Genomic DNA, 22,083 nt, shown 5'->3' on the forward strand with positions numbered 1-22,083 from the left:
AAGAAAGAATCTGAGTATTGTGATTTACATCTACTTCTAAGAATTAATATAAAGGGGAAAACACTTGGAAATCAAGTGGGGGACAAACATGGACACGGCACTTCTGTTTCTTTGCTGTTCATTATGGAAAAAAAAAAGAAAACCCAAACCTAAAAGTCCATCAATTGCCTACTATTACATAAGTAGTGGTAACAGCATTTAGAGTGACACTATCCAGTGGCTAAAAAAGGTTAAGGAAAAGTGACAAGACAATGGTACACGGGAGGGCAAAACTACTTAGCAGGTGAGTTTTACCCTATATAGGTAACATGGGTTCATAAATATGCTTTAAAATACCTAATAGAAGAAAGATCAAATACAAGTGGTTCCCTCATTATGGAAGGACTGAGGCATTCCACTTTTTTCCTTAACAGACTTTCATGTTACCTGAAATGTCTACAAACACAATTATTGTGTGTGTTTGAGTAGCTACAGGCATGCATTTCAGAGATTAACCTTTGGACTCATTAACCAGCAGTCAGTCTGTCCGTCCGTCCATCCGTCCGTCCGTCCATCCATCCATCCATCCATCCATCCATCCATCCATCCATCCATCCATCCATCCATCCATCCATCCATCTACCTACCTACCTACCTACCTATCTATCTATCTATCTATCTATCTATCTATCTATCTATCTATCTATCTATCTATCTATCTATCTATCATCTATCTGGCAGGGATCTCTACAATTCCCCGGCTGTCCTAGAATCATCCAGATCAGGCTGGCTGCAAATTCACAGAGATTCCCACTTGCCTTTGCCTTCAGAGTCCTGGGATTCCAGACATAAGCTTCCATACCTAGTCCTACCTTGCTTTTTGAGACTCAGATTCTCACTTCACATGAAAATGGGTAATTTAGCCAGCCTACATAGCCCCAGGTATGCCCCTGGCTCTGTCTCTGAAGGACTGGGGTAATAAATGTGGGCCATGATGCCCAGCCTTTTCCTCTTTTTCGTGTACAGATTACAGGGATTAAACCATAGTCTGTTCTCTTGCTTTTATGGCAAGTTCTTTGCCAACTATGCCATTGCCCAAGATTGATTATTTTTAGAGATAGAAAAAAAGTGATCTGCATTTTGAATAGCAAATTATATTAAAATGTTGATATTAAAGTTACTTGAGGGCTGGAGAGATAGCGTAGTGGTTACTTGTTCTTGCTGTTCATCATGAGGACCAGAGTTTCAATCCCAACACCTACATCATGTGGCTGAAAAGTGTGTCTATAGCTCAGCTCCAAGAGATATGATATGTTTCTGACCTCCATGTACATTCATGCAGACATAGACAGGCAGGTAGACAGACAGATGGACAACACACACACACACACACACACCAATAAATCTGAGAAAAGTGCTATCAATGTTAAAATATTTTATAGGTAGATACTGACATAGTCATATAGTTAAATGGATATCACATTTGATAGCATATTTTAATACTTGGGCATATTTGCCAAATATGTAGTGTAGTAGATAGTTTTAACTGTCAACAATACCAACCTAGAGTTTCAAATGAGGAACTTTCTAGATTATCTTGACTTGTCAGCATGTTTATAAGGTAATTATTCTGATTGTTAACTAACGTAATCTAGAACTGTAAGCAAAAATCTCTCTTTCTTTCACTATGTTGCTTCTTGCCAGGGCACAGCAGCAGGAGTGACAGTGGAACAGAAACTGGTACTAAGATTGGAGTGTTGCTAAGATAGACCTGACCACGTGAGTTTTATGCATGAAACTGTTTTGGAGAGGGCAATGATCAAGACTTTGGAACTCTGGTCTGGAATACCCATTGAAGATGTCATAAAGAGAGCAAGGGGTCTTCCTTGTGTGAGCTTAGAAGACTGGAATGCTCAAAGTAATAGTGACGGCAGAGATCCAGATCAAGTTCCAGAAGGGAAGAGACTTTGCTGTTAGCAGGAGTATTCATGTACTATTCAGCCGCTGTCTTGTCCAAGAATGTGTATGTGCTGACCAGGCAAGGGCCAAGAAGTAGCTGTCATTGTCAAAGAGATCAGCGCCATTCAGGTGAATCCTTCCAGACTTCATTGACACAATCAAGACGTGTTTCCCTGGATCAGCACACAGGGACTCGGAATCTAAGGAAGCCAGGCTATATCTTGAGCTGACCTTGGTAATGTAAACAGCATCCAAGTGGCATTGATGTCGAAGTCATGCAAGATGCAAGACTGAGTGAATCTTGGAGGCCAAACATCTTGTGACCAGCCTGGGAGTCTCTGTAGAGCTATCTTGAGAAGCAGTGAAGCCTTAGTTTCAATGTTAGGAATACTTAATGTCTACCAAGAACTGTCAGGGGACTTCTATTCCTTTTTTTTTTTATTTAAGAAGCCTTTTATTTACATGTCAAATGTTTTTCCCTTTCCATGTTTCCTGTCCATAAGCCCCGTATCCCCTTCTTCTATGAGGGTGTTCCCTCTCCCCAACCAACCCTCTTCCCAACCCCCTGACATTCTTCTGCACTGAGGAGTGTAGCCTTGGCAGGACCAAAGGCTTCTCTTCCCATTGGTGCCCCTCAAAGCCATCCTCTGCTACATATGATAGGCAGCTGGAGCCATGGGTCTGTCCATGTGTAGTCTTTGGGCAGTGGTTTAGTCCCTGAGAGCTCTGGTTGGTTGGTATCGTTGTTCTTATGGGGTTGCAATCCCTTCAATCCTTGCTCTAATTCCTCCAACAGGGACCCCATTCTCAGTTCAGTGGTTTGCTGCTAGCATTCACTTCTGTATTTGACATGCTCTGGCTGAACCTCTCAGGACACAGCTATATCAGGTTCCTGTCAGCATGCATTCCTTAGCTTCATCTATATTATCTAGTTTTGGTGGCTGTACATAAATGGGCTGTATACCCAGATGGGGCAGGCTCTGAATGGCCATTCCTTCAGTCTCTGCTCCAAACTTTGTCTCCATATCTCCCTATGAATATTTTTGTATTTTTAAGAAGGACTGAAGTATCCACATTTTGATCATCCTTCTTGAACTTCATGTGGTCTGTAAATGTTGTCTTGGGTAATTCAAGCCTTTGGGCTAATATCCACTTATCAGTGAATGCATACTATGTGTGTGTTTTTGTGATTGGGTTACCTCACTCAGCATGATATTTCATTTGCCTATGAATTTCATGAAGTCATTGTTTTTGACAGCTGAGCAGTACTCCACTGTGTAGATGTACCACATTTTCTGTATCCATTCTTCTGTTGAAGGTCATCTGGGTTTTTTCCAACTTCTGGCAATTATTAATAAGGCTGCTATGAACATAGTGGAGCATGTGTCCTTGTTGTACATTAGAGAGTCATTTGGGGATACGCCCAGGAGAGGTATAGCTGTGTCCTCAGGTAGTGCAATGTCCAATTTTCTGAGGAACCTCCAGACTGATTTCCAGAGTGATTATACCAGTTTGCAATCCTACAAACAATGGAGGAGTGTTCTCTTTCTCCACATCCTCACCAGCATCTTCTGTCGCCTGAGTTTTTGATCTTAGCCATTCTAACTGGTGTGAGGTGGAATCTCAGAGCTGTTTTGATCTGCATTTCCCTGATGACTAAGGATGTTGAACATTTCTTTATGTACTTCTCAGCCATTCAATATTCCTCAGCTGAGAATTCTTTGTTTAGCTCTGTAACCCATTTTCTTAACAGGGTTATTTGGCTCTCTGGAGTCTAACTTCTTGAGTTCTTTGTATATTTTGGATATTAGACCTCTATCGGATGTAGGATTGGTAAAGATTTTTTCCAAATCTGTTGGTTGCTGTTTTGTCAGAATGACAGTGTTCTTTGACTTACAGAAGCTTGGCAGTTTTATGAACTCATATTTGTTGATTATTGATCTTAGAGCATAAGCCATTGATGTTCTTTTCAGGAAATTTTCCCCAGTGTTCATGTGTTCAAGGCTCTTCCCCAGTTTTTCTTCTATTAGTTTGAGTGTATCTGGTTTTATGTAGAGGTCCTTAATCCACTTGGACATAAGCTTTGTATAGGGAGATAAGAATGGGTCAATTTGTGTTCTTCTACATGCTGAGCTCCAGTTGAACCAGCACCATTTGTTGAAAATGCTATCTTTTTTCCACTCCATGGTTTTAGTTCCTTTGTCAAAGACCAAGTGACCATAGGTATGTGGGTTCCTTTCTGGGTCTTCAATTCTATTCCACTGATCTACGTGTCTGTCTCTGTACAATACCATACAATTTTTATCACTATTGCTCCATAATACTGCTTGAGATCAGGGATGGTGATTCCCTCAGAAGCTCTTTTATTGTTGAGGATAGTTTTCTCTATGCTTGTTTTTTTGCTATTCCAAATTAATTTGTGAATCACTCTTTCTAACTCTATGAAGAATTGAGTTGGAATTTTGATGGGGATTGCACTGAATCTGTAGATTGCTTTTGACAATTAATATTCTTATATTAATATTACTATATTAATCCTCCAGTCGATGAGCATGGGAGATCTTTCCATCTTTTGAGATCTTCAATTTCTTTCTTCAGAGACTTGAAGTTCTTGTCATATAGATCTTTCACTTGCTTGCTTAGTGTCTGTCACACTGAGGTATTTTATGTTCTGTGGGACTATTGTGAAGGGTGTCATTTCCCTAACTTTGTTTTCAGTCTGGTTATCTTTAAGTAGAGGAAGGCCACTAATTTCTTTGAGTTAATTTTATATCCAGTCACTTTGCTGAAGGTGTTTATCAGACTTAGTAGTTCTTTGATGAACTTTTGGGGTCACTTAAGTATACTATAATATCATCTGCAAATAGTGATATTTTGACTTCTTCCTTTCCAATTTGTATCTCATTGACCTCTTTTTGTTGTCTGCTTGCTCTGGCTAGGACTTCGAATACAAATACTGTATTGAATAAGTAGGGAGAGAGTAGGCAGCCTTGTCTAGTATCTGATTTTAGTGGGATTGCTTCAAGTTTCTCTGCTCTTAGTTTAATGTTGGCTATTGGTTTGCTGTATATTGCTTTTACTATGTTTAGGTATGGGCCTTGAATTCCTGATCTTTCAAGGACATTTATCATGAAGGGGTGTTGAATTTTGTCAAATGCTTTTTCAGCATCTAATGAAATGATCATGTGTTTTTTCCCCCTTTGTTTATATAGTGGATTATGTTGATGGCTTTCCATATATTGAAGCATCCCTGCATCCCTGTGATGAAGCCTACTTGATAAAGATGGATGATCCTTTTGATGTGTCCTTGGATTCAGTTTGCAAGAATTTTATAGAGTATTTTTGTATATAGTATTCATAAGGAAAATTGGTCTGAAGTACTCTTTCTTTGTTGGATCTTTGTGTGGTTTGGGTATACGCATAATTGTGGCTTCATATAAGGAATTGGGTAGTGTTCTTTCTGTTTTTATTTTGTGGAATAGTTTGGACAGCATTGGTATGAGGTCTTCTATGAGGTCTGATAGAATTCTGCACTAAACCCATCTGGTCCTGGCCTCATTTTGTTCGGGAGACTTTTAATAATTACTTCTATTTCCTTAGGAGGTGTGGAATTGTTTAGATGGTTTATCTGATCCTCATTTAACTTTGATACCTGGTATTTGTCTAGAAAATTGTGCATTTCATCCAGATTTTCCAGTTTTGTTAGGCTTTTGTAGTAGGATCTGATGATTTTTTTTAAATTTCCTCAGATATGTCTCCCTTTTCATTTCTGATTTTGTTAATTTGGATAGTCTCTCTGTGCTGTCCGGTTAGTCTGGTTAAGGGTTTACTTATCTTGTTGATTTTCTCAAAGAACCAGCTCCTGGTTTTGTTGATTCTTTGTATATAGTCCTTTTTGTTTCTACTTGGTTGATTTCAGTCTTGAGTTTGATTATTTCCTGCCTTCTCCTCCTCTTGGGTGTGTTTGCTTCTTTTTGTTCTAGAGCTTTTATGTATGCTGTCAAGCTGCTAATGTATGCTCTCTCCTGTTTCTTTTTGGAGGCACTCAGAGCTATGAGTTTTCCTCTTAGCACTGCTTTCATAGTGTTCTATAAATTTGGGTATGTTGTGCCTTCATTTTTATTAAATTCTAAAGTCTTTAATTTCTTTGTTTATTTCTTCCTTGACCAGGTTTTCATTGAGTAGAGCATTGTCCAATTTCCATGTATATATGGGCTTTCTGTCTTTATTGTTGTTATTGAAGACCAGCCTCAGTCCGTGGTGATCTGATAGGATGCATGGGACTATTTCAATCTCCTTGTATCTGTTGAGGCCTGTTTTATGACCAATTATATGGTCAATTTTGGAGATAGTACTGTGAGGAGAAGAAGGTATATTCTTTTTTTTAAGGATGAAATGTTCTATAAATATATGTTAAATCCATTTGGTTCATAACTTCTGTTAGTTTCACTGTGTCTGTATTTATTTTCTGTTTCCATGATCTGTACACTGATGAGAGTGGGGTGTTGAAATCTCCTACTATTATTGTGTGAGGTGCAATGTGTGATTTGAGCTTTAGTAAGGTTTCTTTTATGGATGTGGGTGCCAATACATTTGGAGCATAGATATTTAGGATTGACAGTTCATCTTGGTGGATTTTTCTGTTGATGAATATGAAGTGTCCTTCCTTATCTTTTTTGATGACTTTTAGTTGAAAATCTATTTTATTCGATATTAGAATGGCTACTCCAGCTTGCTTCTTCAGAACATTTGCTTAGAAAGTTCTTTTCCAGCCTTTTACTCTGAAGTAGTGTCTGTCTTTGTCTCTGAGGTGTGTTTCATGTATCCAGCAAAATGCTGGGCCCTCTTTACTATCCAGTCTGTTAGTCTATGTCTTTGTATTGAGGAACTGAGTCCATTGATGTTCGGAGATATTAAGGAATAGTGATCCTTGCTTCCTGTTGTTTTTGTTGTTAGAGGTGGAATTATGGCTCTCTTCTTTTAGTTTCGTTGCAAGGAGATTACTTTCTTGCCTTTTCTAGGATTACATTCCTTCTTTGTGTTGGAGTTTTCCATCTATTATCCTTTGTAGGGCTGGATTTGTAGAAAGATATTGTGTAAATTTGGTTTTGTCATGAAGTATCTTGGTTTCCCCATCTATGTTAATTGAGAGCTGGCATTTGTGTTCTCTTAAGGTCTGTATGGCATCTGCCCAGGATCTTCTGGCTTTCCTAATCTCTGGTGAGAAGTCTGGTGTGATTCTGATGGGTTTGCCTTTATATGTTTCTTGACCTTTTCCTCTTACTGCTTTTAGTATTCTTTCTCTGTTTTGTGCATTTGGTGTTTTGAGTGTTATATGATTCGAGGAATTTCTTTTCTGATCCAATCTATTTGGAGTTCTGTAGGCTTCTCTTTCTTTAGGTTAGGGAAGTTTTCTTCTATAATTTTGTTGAAGATATTTACTGGCCCTTTAAGTTGGGAGTCCTTTCTCTCTTCTGTACCTATTATCCTTAGGTTTGATCTCATTGTGTCCTAGATTTCCTGGATGTTTTGGGTTAGGAGCTTTTTGCATTTTCTTTGACTGTTGTGTTAATGTTTTCTATGGTATCTTCTGCCCCTAAGATTCTCTCTTCTATCTCTTATATTCTGTTCATGATTCTGGCATCTATGACTCCTGATCTCTTCCCTAGGTTTTCTATCTCCAAGGTTGTCTCCCTTTGTGCTTTCTTTATTGTTTCTATTTCCATCTTTAAATCCTTGATGGTTTTGTTCCTTCACCTGTTTGGTTGTGTTTTCTTGTAATTCTTTAAGGGATTTTTGTGTTTCCTCTTTAAGGGCTTCTACTTGTTTACCTCTGTTGTCCTGTATTTCTTTAAGGGAGTTATTTATGTCCTTCTTAAAGTCCTCTATCATCATCATGAGATGTGATTTTTAATCCAAATCTTGCTTTTCTGGTGTGTTTGGATATCAAGTCTTTGCTTTGGTGGGAGAAGTGGGCTCTGATGATGCCAAGTAGTCTTGGTCTCTGTTGCTTATGTTCTGAGCTTGCCTCTCGCCATCAGGTTGTCTCTGGTGTTAGCTTGTTTTGCTGTCTCTGACAGTGGCTTGACCCTTCTGTAGGCCTGTGCATCAGCATTCCTGTACACCTGTTTTCTTTCAGCCAGTTCTGAGAGCAGAGAGCTGCTCCTGGGTTTGTGTGACCTGAAGCCTCCAGGCAGGTTCCTTGGCGAAGAAGAGCAGGTCTTACCTCTGCTCTTACTTTGTACGAATTCCTGGAGACTTGCTTTCAGCTCTGGGTGCTGGTCTTGCCCTGATTGCTCCTAGGTCCCTGAGCCCAGAGGGCACAGAGGGCACTAGGTGGGTTCTTCTTGGGTCAGGAATGTGAGAGGAAGTGGCAGTCTCCCCTGAGGTCTCAGGATTGTCAGCACTTCTGAGGGTCCAGCTCATTGCCCCATGGAATTTGGGTGCAGGGAGTTGTGGGACTGGTTCAGTTTCGACTTATCTATTCCTATAAGAGAAGCTGTATTTTCTGCTTATGGCAGAGCTGAAGGGTCTGCCCAAGTCCTTTGGAGCACAGAAAATTACAAGCTGAATATGTCGATGAGCTATACTGATTCATGCTGCTGGGTCTGCTTTTCCTTAAGTATGATTGTTGTATGCACCTATCCTTACATTTTAGAATGAAAATATTTGTAAGTTTTTTTGTTTTTGTTTGTTTGGTTGGTTGTTTTTTTTTTTTTTTTTTTTTTTTACAAAAGCCCACAGTTAAAAGACTTTGGGCTTTTAAATTATTGGAATTTTTAAAGACTCTGGGACATTTAAGGTTGAACCATAGTTTACATTAAGATATTAACACATGACTTTGGAGACAAGAGTTGGGGAGTTATGGCTCCAAGTTGGCAGGGGATGGACTGTACTGCTTAGCTGTAACTGTCAACAGACGCAATCTTCAACAATCTAGAACAGTGCTTCTTGTGATTTTGCTAGTTATGAATTATATTTGCATTATGCAGGATATCTGATGTACAACGCACAAAGGGATTGTGACCCACAGGTTAAGAACCACTGATCTAAAATCACTTGAGAAGCGAGTTTTATAACTGAGAGATTGTCTAGATCCTGTTGGCCTGTAGACTTGTCTCTTGGGGGTTGTCTCGAATGTTAATTGCTACAGGATGACACCGCCCATTGTGGGTGGCACTGTTCTCTAGTATAGGATCCTGGACTACATAAGAATAGGGAAGGATAAGTGAGCACAGGAGCACTCACTTCTCTTTGCTCTTAACTGTGGATGTGAAGTGATGAGCTGTGTGTATTTACACCTTGACAATGACTGTAACCTGCAACTGTAAGCCAAGTAAACTCTTTCCTAACCCATGATGCTTCTTGTCAAGGCGTTTGTCACAACAACAGAAAGGAAACTAGAACATGAATAAATTGAAAAGGATTGAGTTTATTCACACCCCTGTGACAGCAAACATGGTTCAGTAAAGACCAACCCAGGGCCAATGGGGATAACAGGGCACCACAGTGTCCAGCTGCCACTTTGGTTCAGATTCCCTGTCAGGTGTGATATAAAAGTAGAGCTTTGTGTGACAATAGAGTTACATTCCTTCCTGTGTCTTATCACATGCAACAGGACAGAGACAGAAGGGGACAACACTGAATCTCTTTAGGGACTATGAAAAACCTAGCCTTACCCTGACCTGGACTCTATTACATTAATAACCATTTTCTCAAACAGATGCAGAGTCCATGAGCTCTCAGTTAGGAATCTTTACTTTCCTCCACTAATTCTTCATGAGATTTTAGGCAACTTCGGCTGTGAGTTGCTGTTTTTCTTTCTCACTCTGACAGGATCTCTCCTCACAGGCATGGATACATGCCTACATCTCAGGGCCATGTTTCCTGTTTAGCCTTGTAGTCAGTCAATCTCTCAGAGGACACCAGATGGGACTTTACACACTTGGATGGCATCATTCCCTAATGGCACTAACTCTTTGACGAGTAACACTTAACAGATAGGTGGAGTTTTGAAGGTCCATACACTGCATTATACTGAGTACCAGCAGAGAGCCCTCACGGGAAGCAAGCAATTCTCCATGTAGAACTAGCGATTCTTTTCATGCTGATGTTCCTGCAACCAGAGTCAAAGTGAGACTTCACCATAGTCGCAGACATGCAGTAAGCAGTGGGCTTCACACCCAAGTGGTCCCCTCTAGTTTGACACCAGATGTCGACCCTTGATCCTTTCTCTGAGTCCATTCTTGCAGTGATCCTATCATGATCTATTTCTTCAGGTCTGTCTGCCTGTCAGCACAGCCGACGTCACCTATAATCCCATCACGGCAGTCACCTGAGCTACTGAAAATCTTCATCACAAGTCTTCTACTGCCTATATCCACAATTTCCATCTAAGGGCGATAACCACTTATTGAGTTCTTCAAATCCCCAAGGACCACGGAGACCATGAGAAATAATCTTAAACTTTCATATAGATTGATATGCACTCACTATCAGGTAGTGGTATGGGGGGACACAGGTGGAAACAGCAGTCAAATCCCGGTATTTGTTCTATCCCTTAAGTGTAGGGACAGCTGGTATATAGGGGAAGCTAAGGACCCAAAGTGAATACTAGCCCAGGTTTTTAAATGACAGGTTCCCTTTACTGCAGCATTTTTCAGAGAGCTTTTATTCCACTAAAGCAGTCAGTCTCTAGGAAGATACACAAGATTAGACAGTATTTCCCAGCAGTTGATCAAGGTCAAACATATTCCAGTAGAATAGAGTAAGCTAAGAGTAGATAGAGCTGGGGCAGTCCAGAGCGCCACCTCTGGCAATGGTTCATAGTTCCAAGGGCTGATCTTCTCAGAGTGATTTAACTTCTTGACAAGGGACACAGCAAAGAGAACCCAGTTCCATGGAAGAAACTGGCCAGAACAATTCTAGGGTGGTGGCTGCCTAAATATTAGTTTATAGAGTTTGTGAGCATGAAGTAATAGAAGATACCACCAACATAGCTACTCAAATTTTGTCTACACAAGAACCATTTCCCCTTTGACTCTTCTGATCTCCAGGACACAACATACTCCAAGACCCTCACTCTGATCACCTGGCTTCTAGTAATCCCCATAGTTAAAGGGATGTAGCCTCAAGCCCCAAAGCATGCAATATTCACACACTATTCCAGAAGCTTAAAGGCCATTTCTTTTCATTGATCACCAAAATTTTTTCAGTTCATAGCTCTTGTATTTCTCAGAAGCAAGTTTCATGAATGTAGAGAAAACAGGAAACTACTAAAAAGACAAGTAAATGCCAAGGGACTTAGAAATGCAAGTGGATCACACAGGACAGAGTACTGCCTATGATGTCACTTAGTCTAGAAATGCAAGGCCATGCAAACAGCAATGCAGGCTGCCATGCAGAATCAGCTGCCTCCCTGGGTAGCCTTCCATACACACAGGTACTGTCTTCCTAAGAAACTTGCAAGGCAGGGTCTGCGTCTTGATCTTTTTTTTTTTTTTTAAGTACCCACTCTATTGCTGGTTTGCAGACGCTGTTGAATAACTCTGTGCTGAGCAGATAAATGGCTTCATATTACTGAGTCATAAAAGAATATTTACTTATTTTGCACTCGATGCAGTTGTGCTGGTGAGAATATTTGGCACCTGATTACAGAATGTCTGATGTAATCCAGACTAAAGTAAAGTCGGTGATTGGGCCTGTTGAGAAAAATAGGGCACCAGTCACAGAGTTGGTAATTCTGTGGCAATTAATTCCTTCTTGCAGTGGCTTTTTCTGTTACCCGTTTTCTTCTAGCCAGGGTCCCATCAGGAGACTGAAACCACACCAGTAATTTGAATGTGGAGATTTTCATACAAAGAACTGCTAGCAAGTAAAAAGGAGTTAACTACTGAAACTGGGTGGGATGAGAGAGGGCCCTGAAGGGAGGCTAGGTTAGAGCAGAGGGGAGCTATTACCTCAGGAAGAGAAGCAACAAGGGAGGAATTCAGTATGTGAAGCAGCACCCCAAGGCTGGGCTACTGAGTTACAGGGAACAGATATTCAGCTTAAAGCAAGAAGGAGGCTAGGAGGCAAGATGTTGCTGCAGCACAGAAATGGTCCTCTAAAAAGTAACGCTTCAAGAGTGATGCTGGCTGGAGGGAGAGAGGAGTGGCCCTTGAGGGTCGTGGAGAAACTTACCGGGAAGCACAGGCCGCAGCAAATCCACAGGAATGGAGCTGCGAAGCACTGCTAAGACTCCTACCAGTACACTCTAACCAACCGAGGGCAAAGAATCGTTCATAAGGTCAGCTCCAGGTGGGTAGGTGGGCGAGCTTATAACTGGAAGGAAACAGCTGCCAAATGACACAATTTACTCTGGAGCGCTTCAGTGAGAACGGAGAGACACCACTGTCTTATCACCAGCAGTCACTAAGAACTCTATAAGGAAAAGATTGCATTTCCCCTCCCTCAGAAGAATAAAAGAGGAGGAAATAGTTGGTAACCCTGGTGGCTCAAAGCAAATAAAAGCTAATGAGCGAATGACTGAATGCATATTAGTTGCTGGTGCCCTTTATTTTTGTATGGGAGGCACCCCAGTGTGTGTGTGTGTGTGTGTGTGTGTGTGTGTGTGTGTGTGTGTGTGAAGCTGCACATGTGTGTATTATCTTTAAAGGCCAGAAGACAACCCTAAAAATCTTTCCTCTTGCCATGTCCAAGTTAATGCAGCTGGTGAGCAAGCTTCAGGATCCACCCCTGTCTCCCTTCCCAGGGCAAGCACCATCCTCAAACAGGCTTTCCTGAGTGAGTTCCGTATGTAATTTCCTACACAGATCTCAGTATCGGCGCTCGTGACAGATCTGAGATTCTGAGCCTTCTGACAAGTTCAAATGAAGACACAGCAATCACAGGCATGTGAGTTGTACGAGAGAGAGAGACACACATTTCTACAGCTACCCTCATGTCTCTTTGTTCTCAGTCTTGACTGGAACGCCTTCAAGGCTTCTAATTGGTAGGTAAGAAGACTGGGGTTTAACGAAGAAAATCAAGTTCCTAATGTCAAGAGTGGCTTGACATTGATAATTCCCACCGAGGATAATCAAGCACAGGAAGCTACTACTCCTCTCTTCAATAAGGTTCTCTCTCCTGCGGATAGGAATGATTCCACTCATCCTCTGGAAACGGAATGATAACTTAGGAAGCAGATTGCACATAAGACAAACACCCAAAGATGTTCAGGCTTACAAAAGGGTAAAGTTACAATAAAGCTTTGCTACAATGTTACATGAAATTCACCACCTACATCTTACAGGTTTCCCCACGAAGGAAAGAGCAGTTTTTCCAACTGCACTGTAAGGTAAGAGGTGACAGGTATCTGGGGTTGTAGCTTACAGGTAGATGACTTGCCTAGCAGGAAGAAGGCCCTGGGACTGATCCCCAGCATGGTTACAAGAAGCGGGGTGCTATTAAAAGAGTCAAAACCAAACCCAGGGTTAAGATACTAGGAGAGAATTGTATGCTGTCTAGGAAAGGCAACATCTTGTGGCTTGACACTTGAGGGAAGGCTCTCCCATCTCTCCTTCTTTGGCTAGTCAGGACCCCACTGCTTGGTCTGCTGAGATGGCCCATGCTGTGCTATGTATAAGACAAACAAAAACCAGAGTACCAGCCGCCATGACACTACATGGATCCTGCCGAGAGTCCATTGATTCCTTAAAGGCAAAGCTACATAATTTGCAAACATTCTTCTACGTCATCTCCTTTCCAACATTTCTATAGACAATTTCCTCTAAAGAAGAGATTAACATAGGCTGAGAGCTCCTTAGCTTAAACAACTGAAGCCAGAAGTTTTTCAGATTACATGGATTTTTGGAAGACTTGCACATTCCTGATATGTTATCTTGGGGATAGGACTCAGATTTAAACATGAAATTCATCAATCACTCCTAATCCTTTTTTTTTTAACTTTCAGAGAAATGAGGTTAATTTAGCTCAGTTCTAGAGACTAAGATCAGAACACTGACATGAGCTTCTCTGGAGACTGGGGGGATGGAAAGGAGAGCGGACAGTCCTAGACCCCACGGGAAGCCAGGCATGCTCTATTATCCTCATGTGAGAGGTAACTTGTTCATATGACACATAATTACTTTTGAGACAGGATCTCATTATGGAGCCCTGGCTGGTGTGGAAGTTACTATGTTTATAAGGCTAGCCTAGAACTCACAGGGATTAGCCTGCCTCTCCCTTCCAACTGCCAGGCTTAAAGGCATGAGCTATCCTACCCAGCCTGTTCCCCCCTATCCCCTTTTTTGAAACAGTGTCTTGTTACATAGCCTAGGCTGGTGACACATTCCTGGTTCTCCTACCTGTCTCCTGAGGACCCAGATTACGGGCACATGCTGGCATGTACTGTGTTATGTATATACATTAATTGGTAACTATGTTTTCAGTATGCCTCCATTTTTCACTGTCCTATGAGGTCGGTGTGGGGTTTTCCTCTGCCTGGCATTCTTGGCTCATGCAGTTTGGATCTGGGGTACTTTTGTGTTCATATAGAGGACATAGATGCTACTGGTAAAGAGTCAGATTTGGTGGTGGTGTCATAAATAAACCAGGCATTAAGATAATTTGTGAATAGAAAGAAAACAATACTTCCCAAGTTCATGAGCTTTTCTTCAGAAACTTGTCCTTTCATAATCGCTACATTGTAGCAAGAGACTCCACCTGCCACATTCATTACTGGGTCAGGTGAACCTGAGGGAAGAATAAGAGATCAAAGGCGATCTACATACCTCAGGCAACCTGTCACCGGGTAACTGACTGCTCTGCATCCAGGGTCATACATGCTGGCTCTGTGCCACCTGCAGAGCTGTGGGACTTGTTAAAAGTGCCAATGCAGGAATGTCACTTCTCACACTGACTCTCTACTCCCTGTGGCCTCCGGCCTCAACTTAAAACCAGCTTCCCAGCTACCCAGAGGCAACATCACCAGTCTCTTCCCCAAGGGGAAGCCTTCTGGTCTTACGCAAAACAAGTCAACTGGTGTCTATCTAACGGGAAGTAAAAATCAAATGGAGGCTTTCTGTGCTAAGCCTGTATGAAGAGACCTCCATCTTCCACAGTGCGGCTTAGAGTTGCTCTGAATTCGGATGTCTGTACTAAATAATTTGTGGTTACACAGCAGCAATCTTGAATTTTCTTTGAGTTTAATCTGCTCAAACTATGTCAAAGCCTAATAAAAGTATGACAAGATTGGTCCAAACCATTCATCGGAATATTCATATAGCAACTTGACCATGGTGGCTGGTACCTAGAAAACACAATGAATTTCTCCCTTGACAGCGGCTAAAATATATTAACTTAGTTCAGTGACAGTCATAAATGTCTATGTATAAGTGTCCATCCCCCAAGATCAGGCAGACCCATTAATAAAACATACAGCCATTCACAACTCCAAGATGACCTTGTTTCTTCAATTGCGATGTTTAAGTAATGAAGATTTCTTTATTACATAAGTAAAGCCTGCTAACTGCAAAAATTTACAAAAATATCAGTAGGGAAAACTATGAAACATAAAAATGTATTTCATTTTTCCGTAGAAAAGCCTCGTCAGTTTGTTTAAAAGTCTACTTCTAGGTTGCTGTGGGTGGAGGTTTTCCTGTTTGCTTTTTCAGAAATTAACGTAGAGTAATATGACAGCCAAATAATAATTCCGCTAGGCGAGGTCTTACAGAAACTACCTTCAGAGCTCTGAGTTTTGACATGGTCTGTCACACGTGACCTTGTAGGTCTTACCAAGTCTTCTACAGGCAGCTCACTCCTTACCAAAGCAATAATCATAAAGCAAGAAATAGGCTCAAATCTTCTATTTCAAAGGGTCCGGTGCACACAGGTACTGACGTCTCAGTGGCTTCACAGGGCCTGGTGAACACTGGGGACTTCGTCATCATCTACTAAGCAAATGACTGTTTCAACACACAAGGAAAGCTCAGGTCATTGCCAAGAGAAAGGCAATTGAATCCAGGAAACAAGACTGAAAGTCCTTCTGACTATCCCTCTGCCTAGCTTCTTAATTAGTGGATCCTGCAATCTCTCAACCTGCAGGACGTCATCTCTAAATCTCACAGCTGACCGACAGAGCAAAGCAAAAGGAGAGCATGTATGCCAACCAAGGAAGCAGCTCCGAAGGGAAGAGGCACACAACCACGCTCTCTAATCTCACCAGGACACGGCATCCGAGTCAGAGTGGTGAGAAACACCTCGCCATGATGTCTTGCTGCTGTTTATAATTTAGAAAATCCTTACAAAGTTTTAAACAAACGTTGCCACAGGAGCATGTTGAGCTCCTGCAAGGAAGGAAGACCCTCTCCCGCCATGGCTGAGAGCTATGCTGTGGATGGCGAGCATACTATCTCAGAGGACAGCCCATCCCTGAGAGCTTAAGAGGACATGTCTAAGCCATACAGCTTAGCAATCAGAAACAGTCGAGATGTAGTTCTGTTAGCACAGGCAGCCTAAGGTTCTTAGAATATTATTGGCTCTTTGTTTAAATTTTTTTCTTGAGGTAGGGTCTTTCTAGGTAGCCTTAGCTGTTCTAGAACTCTCTATGAAGACCAGGCAGACCTTGAAGTAACAGTGGCCTACTTGTCTTTGCTCCCAGTGCTGGGATTAAAGGTGTGCTACACCATGCCAGTTTAGAGTTTGTATCCCAAAGTCATCCAAAGGCCTACAGGTTAAGAGTCCACAGGATGGTGCTATGGGAGGTAACAGAGCCTTGAGTTGGTGGGTGCCTTGCAGGCATGCTCAAACCACTGGCAATGTGCTCTGGAAAGAGAGAGCCTCGATTCTTTTTGTTCCTGTAATGAATCAGGCAGTTGCTGTCTGCCATATACTCCTGTGAGGACGAACCACTTCACCACAGGCTTCCCAAAGTAGAAGCCAGAACCTCCAAAACTTTGAGCTCCAAGAAACCTTTAGTCATGACAAAGCAGACACAGATACTCTGCCACCTGGCTCAAGCCTGTTTCGTTCTCCACCTGCCACAAGATGGCAGGAGGATGAAGGGAGAGGCAAGGAGATGACTGCAGGGGCTTGCCTCAGGGGAATCAAAGAAAAGGAAGAAACTATTGTACATTCCATTTTAGGGCTGGCCCTTCCAGGCATATTTGAGCAAAGGAAGGGAGCTAGGTGACATGAAAGAGAAGGGAGGAAAAGAGGAAAGGAGACGGAAGAGGAGAGAAAGGAAGGGCAGGATTAAAAAAAAAAGCCTGGTGTGGTGCCTCAGACTTATTACTCGATCCTAGTACTTGGGAAGCAGAGGCAGTGGTTTTACAGTAGTTCTAGGTCAGACTGGGCCACCTTGTCTCAGAAAAGCAAAACGAGGAGCTGAGAGATGGCTCAGTAGTTAAGAGCATACATTGCTCTCCGAGAGGACCTGAGTTAGGGTCCCGGCACAATGCAGTGTCTCACAACCATCGGGACTCCCGTTCCCGGAGATCAGATGTCCTCTTTTGGCATCTGTGGCTCTCGTGTGCTGTATGCACATACATGTGAGCAAGACACTCACATCCATAGCATGTAAAGTGCTAAAGAAGTGACAGGGGCTAGAGTACAGGGCTAGGATGTGCAGTGTTTACTTACCCATCTTATTTTATTTTATTTATTTTATTTTTTATCTTTATTAACTTGAGTATTTCTTATTTACATTACGGTTGTTATTCCCCTTTCTGGGTTCCAGGCCAACATCCCTCTCCCCTTCTATATGGACTTCCCCCCCTCCCCATCCTCCCCCTATTACCACCCTCCCCCCAACAATCCCGTTCACTGGGGGTTCAGTCTTAGCAGGACCCAGGGCTTCCCCTTCCACTGGTGCTCTTACTAGGATATTCATTGCTACCTATGAGGTCAGAGTCCAGGGTCAGTCCATGTATAGTCTTTAGGTAGTGGCTTAGTCCCTGGAAGCTCTGGTTGCTTGACATTGTTGTACATATGGGGTCTCGAGCCCCTTCAAGCTCTTCCAGTCCTTTCTCTTATTCCTTCAACGGGGGTCCTGTTCTCAGTTCAGTGGTTTGCTGCTGGCATTCGCCTCTGTATTTGCTCTATTCTGGCTGTGTCTCTCAGAGCGATCTACATCCGGTTCCTGTCTCAGCCATTGGGCATTCCTCAGCTGTGAATTCTTTGTTTAGCTCTGAACCCCATTTTTAATGGGGTTACCCATCTTATTTTATACTACTTTCAGCAACTCCATTGGAAGAAGTCTATCTTGACTGGAGGAAGGGAAGGCAGGACTCTGGTTGATGCTCAAGTGATATGCATGTGGTCAGGGCCAAGTGTGCCAGCATTTCAGGAGTTTAATTTACTGGGTGTGCGCTGGGAGCAAGGCAGAGGAGAGGCTTCCTTATGTACAGGGAGAGTCACAGCATGACACAGGAAGATCATAGCCTCGAGGCTGACTGTTCAATAACTCGGAATACAGAATAAAGGAAGGCTGCCAAGAAACAGGGTTTATGGGGAAATGTCTGTTTTTAAACGTGATTTTTATAGGAGCAAAAACTCACGGTGTGCTGAACAGCAGAGTCCTACAAAAGGTAGTGCAGGGGTTATGACCCAGAAGCTTGTGGGTTTCTTTGCTGATCTGAGGAAAATGTGGGGAAGGGTCACTAAAACATTCTAGGGCATTGATTAGAATTCACTGTGACACTTGGGTGATAGCTTGGGAAACTACTGGTTCCTGCCATGGGATGTGAGGAGTTCCCATGTTTTTATACAGTATGCTGTCCATTTCCTTCATAACCCTCCTGGTCAGGACGATCCCCTGTCCACAGGCCTCCCCAAGGGGCACTGGTGGAAAACAGCAATAATTCGCTTTGTAGATTTGCTAGAAGTGAAGATTTCCTAGCAATGAGTATCAGAAACTGTCACTTAACAGAAGTTATTATTGGGCTCGGAGAAATCTTTAGTCATAGAATATGTCCCTTCTAGCAGAAGGGCCGACATATAGTTCCCAGTACAAGAGAAGGAAGAACAGGAGGAGGAGGAGAAGGAGGAGGAGGAGGAGGAGGAGGAGGAGGAGGAGGAGAAGGAGGAAGAGGAGGAGGAGAAAGAGGGGGAGGAGGAGGAGGAGGAGAAGGAGGAGGAGGAGAAGGAGGAGGAGGAGGAGGAGGAAGAGGAGGAGGAGGAAGAGGAAGAGGAAGACGAGGAGGAAGGAGTCGGTGGCAGAGAACAACAGAAAAAGTATTCTATTAGGTTTTATTTTTTTAAATTTAATTTTTAATTTTAGAAAGCTGTTGAAATATGGTATAACTGCTTAAGTATATATGCACAGCTAAGTACCTGACCAGTAGCTGAAGATGAGAAAAATGGTGGACTAATATTGGCCCCTTGGCATTAGACAATGGAGGATGAACTTCTATCTGGCTTTAAAAAAAAAAAAACTGTCAGAATAAACAATCAAAAGACCGGGAGCTTAGGAGCAAATGGATTTTAAGCAGTGAAGGGGGAAAGAAATCAATGAATATATGGGTCAGTGTCTATCCCTGATGACTCCTTCAAGAGAAGAGACATGTCTACTGTGTGGGTCTACCCTTTCAGATGATAGTTTTGAACAAGGACAATGTTCACTGTGGAGAAAAACGGTCTGTGCACTTGTGCAAAGAACAGGGTCATTTCGGAATAGTGTTAGCAATAAAGATGGAAGGTTGTTGTTTTTTTTTTTTTTCTTTTTTTTCGGAGCTGGGGACCGAACCCAGGACCTTGTGCTTGCTAGGCAAGCGCTCTAACCACTGAGCTAAATCCCCAACCCAAGATTGGAGGTTTTTTAAGCAGTTCATTCTCTTAGGGGTGATGTGGATCCACTGGGAAGGGAATGCTCGTGGAAAACTCCACCTGCAAGGATGGTTTGGGGCCAGAATAATCCATCTGCATTTCATTCACAGGACCCTGGCGAGCAACTGGCCCCTTCTGGATGAGGACATGATACATACTCCTGCCGTGGGTAGAGCACGAGGCTCAGAGCTGACACCCTACATGAGCATTTCAGACACCTGACTGACAGATGACCAAGCATGAGCAGTAACAGCCTCAAGCTCAAAGTTCGAGGTTAACGTAAACACATCAAAACCCACTAACGTGACTGCAAAACCAGTTGAAGAAGTAATCAAGTTCTTTGGCCCCGGTCCTATATGCATATGTTGCAGTAATGAACCGTGATTTCTTTTTTTTTTTTTTTTAATTTTTAAAGACAGTGTCGTCACCTAACTGTGGCTAATCTGGAATTCGTGGACGTCACCGAAGTCACAACGATCTACCTGCCTCTGCCTCCCAAGTACTAGGATCAAAGCTGTCCATCACACTGGTGGACCATGGGAAATTACCACACAGCTATAGCTGGGCAAGGTATAAACTGACGTCTCGTATAACTCTCCTGAACTCCACTTGGAACCTTGGTTAGTTGTAGGAACTGCTGGGGTAGCATGAGGCATCTGAATTTTTTTCATGAAGGTAAGTTTTCAACAGATATCAGGGTCCGGGCAGAAGGAGTAAGCATGTGTCCCCATGGCTCAGCCTCATGGGGTCCCTATTCTCACTCTTTCAGGCCAAAGTCCTCAACCGCACAAGCAAATGTTTTCCTGTGTATCTCTCTAATAAGAAGGGGTCTCCTCAGAAACCTCACAACAGGTTCCCTTGGCATTTTTTTTTACCACTTTAATTATAGCAAACTTTTTTTTTTGTTCTTTTTTTCAGAGCTGGGGACCGAACCCGGGGCCTTGCGCTTCCTAGGTAAGCGCTCTACCACTGAGCTAAATCCCCAGCCCCTATAGCAAACGTTTAACCAGGGCAGAAAAATTTAGCAGAGTGGTCAAAAAAAGCAACAATGAGAAAGGAAACCCTCCCCCTCGATCTCCAAAGAGGTGCCGCACTGAACTAGCATAGAAACAACCCATCTGTCCACAGCTCTCTGCAGAGCACGCACCATCGAAAGGCTTCCCCTTACTTATCCCATAATATTTCCACTGGTATTTATTCCATGCCTAAAATGTCCATGCGTTTAGCCAAAGTGGCCTGAAGTTAAGGACGTGAGAACTGAGAACTTGGGCAACACAGACTTTGTAGCAAGGACGCCCATATTCCTCCCATGTATTCCTGTATTCCTGACAGGAGAGCAGAGGGCCTCCCCGGCGAACCTAGGTTGCGTCCAGACCCACTCTCTGACACATGTGATGCCAGATCACAGGCGAGAAAGGAAGCTGTCACTGCTGTTTGTTCTAGGGACACCAGACACAGGAAGAGACAGCAATGCCATCAGAGGGCTGGGTGTTCACTCAGCGGGGAGGAAATTGCAGAGGTAGAAAGGAGACTTCCATTTCCTTGTTTGAAATCGCATTTATCTTCAAAGGACAAAAGCATCCTCAGATGATGGGAGCAGAAATAAACACCCAATTCCTGCCACATTGGGGGGTGGGTGGGGAGGGAAGGGCTGGCCACAAGCCTTTCCAAATTCTTCACACACAAGAACATGTACCATGGGAGTGCAAACATTTGCTGTGCCCCCTCCCCACAGACTAAACAGCTCTGGTGACCAGGATGCTCATCCGCTCACTGGTCCCATGAATTAAAGGGTGGATGTCAGCTTCCTCGTCTAAAATGAAGCCTCTAAGTGGGTGTGTCTCATCCATTTGTGCTTGCTTCGGTCACTTGATGTCCAGTGCCTTGGTAGAAACTTGGTACGGCAAACATGCATAGATCCCCTAATTGCTATGTTCGCCTATGATATTAACAGTTCATCGATGATCGCACTCATCGATAATGTGACTCATGCCATCAAAAGTCTCCACCAAGCATCACATCAATGACTACTTAGCATTCCAGGTTCAGGACTGGCCTAACTTAATAGGTTCTATCATGTCGGGCATTGGAATCCTATTCCAAGCTGCCAGAGGCTGACACATGTGCACAAAGGTTTCCAACTTCCACCCCTAACTCCCCACCACCAAAAGCTTCAATTATTTTTATAGGGTTAATTTCCAGTCTTATTATAAAACACCATTTTGAAGGGTTATTTTTTTATATTTATTATATAAGTACACTGTAGCTGTCCTCACAGATCTCATTACAGATGGTTGTGAGCCACCATGTGGTTGCTGAGATTTGAACTCAGGACCTCTA

At 42.7% G+C, this 22,083-nt stretch overlaps 1 protein-coding gene and 1 long non-coding RNA gene across 6 annotated transcripts in view; one reads left to right on the forward strand and one right to left on the reverse strand.

Annotated features, from left to right (window-relative positions):
• Window positions 1-22,083, reverse strand: part of Ptprg (protein tyrosine phosphatase, receptor type, G) — a 683,481-nt gene that overhangs the window by 173,842 nt on the left and 487,556 nt on the right.
• LOC134482084 (uncharacterized) lies at window positions 1,872-21,558 on the forward strand. Of its 3 annotated transcripts, XR_015638664.1 has the most exons (3): window positions 1,900-2,067; window positions 19,854-20,418; window positions 20,662-21,558. It is a non-coding gene; the product is annotated as an uncharacterized LOC134482084 (long non-coding RNA). The 3 variants fall into 3 exon arrangements; XR_015638665.1 differs by lacking the exons at window positions 19,854-20,418; window positions 20,662-21,558 and adding an exon at window positions 10,218-11,638 and having other exon boundaries at window positions 1,872-2,173; XR_015638663.1 differs by lacking the exons at window positions 19,854-20,418; window positions 20,662-21,558 and adding an exon at window positions 10,218-11,638 and having other exon boundaries at window positions 1,887-2,067.

Source organism: Rattus norvegicus, chromosome 15 (genome assembly GCF_021556685.1).
Source record: "Rattus norvegicus strain SHRSP/BbbUtx chromosome 15, alternate assembly SHRSP_T2T, whole genome shotgun sequence".
Lineage (NCBI taxonomy): Eukaryota > Metazoa > Chordata > Mammalia > Rodentia > Muridae > Rattus > Rattus norvegicus.